We start from the raw sequence: 1,960 nt of genomic DNA, 5'->3' as shown, positions 1-1,960 counted from the left end.
TTGTAAAATCGTCGAAATAATATCAACATCAATTGTTATTTAAGGCAGACAATAAAAAGCAAGATTTGGAGGCTTAATCATAAAAACAGAGAAATATTAAGTACAACAAAGTAAAACAGACAAGTATTAATAACAGAGAAATTCTACCTTCGGATACTACAAATTCGATGTTAACGAAAGAAGAGAAACCAATAATAAAATTGAAAGGAAAGACACAGTTTAGAGTTCATCAGAATTGCACTAATTTTTGGAGGGATCGACGCAGAGTTTCAATCAGGAAATTCACAATTCTGAAACTTCTAGCAGAAATCTTACTAATAATACAATGTTAAAAAAAAACCAGTGACAGAAGAAAGCAAGTCTGTATTTCATACGATATTAATTAACCCCTCGGGCTACGAGCCAAAGAGTCAATTAAATGATTAATTGCGCCGCGAGTTTCAGTCGTTTGATTCGTCGTCGCGTGCCAGTTTGTCCATGAAGTCCCGCGGACTTGTTCCAATTATGGTGATCGGAGGCACACGAAGGGAGAGAGTGATCGAACGTAAATCGAAGCTAGTTAATTACAACAGAGTGGATTCTTTTACATTGTCGTCGACGGTCACTTCATCAACGGCTGTTCGCCACGTTGCAGAGAAACGAGGTTTCGAGACATAGCAAATTTCTCTCGGAACCGCAAAAAATCGAGAGGAAGAGAGAAGGCGGAGTAGCACCTCGCCATGGCAACAAGATTGCTGCTGCTGCTGCTGCCTTGCACGTGCTTCGTACAAGTTTGCAAGACGTGATATTGCAATTACTATGCAACGAAGTTTCCCCGGCTGTGAAAAATCGCTTTAATCTTCGAGATAAATTGCATCTGCTCGGATCCATTAATAACTAATCGAACAAATTACTGTTATAACCGGACTGTCGATTTTTATGCATTTATAATGCGTGCAAGAAAATCTGTCTCGGTTGCACCATTAATGTTCGGACACAGTGTATAATTTCGAAGAACGAAAAAAATCTGTAGAAATGAATTAAAACGTGAGTTTGCAAGAAATTCGGTCTATTCAGAATAAATGAGAGAATCTTGCAAAAGAGAAACAGCCGTGCGTCACCGCGTTATTGCTTCATTAATCCGAAAGTATGGAATACCGGGGGAGATACAAAAGCGAGAGGAGTATCTTTTTAATGGGGAACGCGACGGTAATGTGCAGGGCACGCCTTAATAAATGTCTACGGTGGAACACGCGCGGGAAAGTTAACGGCAGGAGAATAAGGTCGCCAACTGGGCAGAGATAATCGATTTAACTTGTTCAATGGGAATCCCGCTCGAAACAGGTGGTACATCCGCTGTCTCGCTAACAATAAATTCTAGCCTCCTCGTTTCGTTACTCCAGCAAAATCCCTAAAATACTATTAACGGCTTCGTCCGCAAGAGTTATCGTGTATAAACGAGCCAACCGAGCGCTCTCATTGGTTAATCTAAGCTAATGGTTAATAACTCTGTAACTTAGCCTAATTTTGCATTTTGCATAAGGAAATTGTTGTTCATTATGATCCTCTCAATTAGCCATTTTTGACTCTACGACACTCTGTGTGTGAAATAGAAATATTCGGTTGGGAAATAAGTCCAATTTTTAGGGCAGAAACAGAATTCCTTCGATTAATTTCTACATAATCAGAGAATCTTGACATAACATAATGATTTTATTCCATATAATATGAATTAATCTTAACATAATGAATCGTAACTTAAATGGATTTCTATCGATGATGCACTTGACATCACTTGAATTAATCTATTTAAACCGAATACCATAAACGAAAACCAAGTTAGAGTTAATAGAACTTGAAAGATATTGAGGATTTTTTAAATGTAGATTTTATGTACTTTCCCCTCTTTAGTAGATGACTAAAATTCTGAAATTGACTTTTATTTATTCGTATGAGTCGCTCTTGTGTACGAAAATCAAAC

Source organism: Ceratina calcarata, unplaced genomic scaffold (assembly GCF_001652005.2).
Source record: "Ceratina calcarata isolate Rehan_Ccalc_2016 unplaced genomic scaffold, ASM165200v1 scaffold170.2, whole genome shotgun sequence".
NCBI classification, from domain to species: domain Eukaryota; kingdom Metazoa; phylum Arthropoda; class Insecta; order Hymenoptera; family Apidae; genus Ceratina; species Ceratina calcarata.
Note: the sequence above shows the minus strand (reverse complement) of the source record.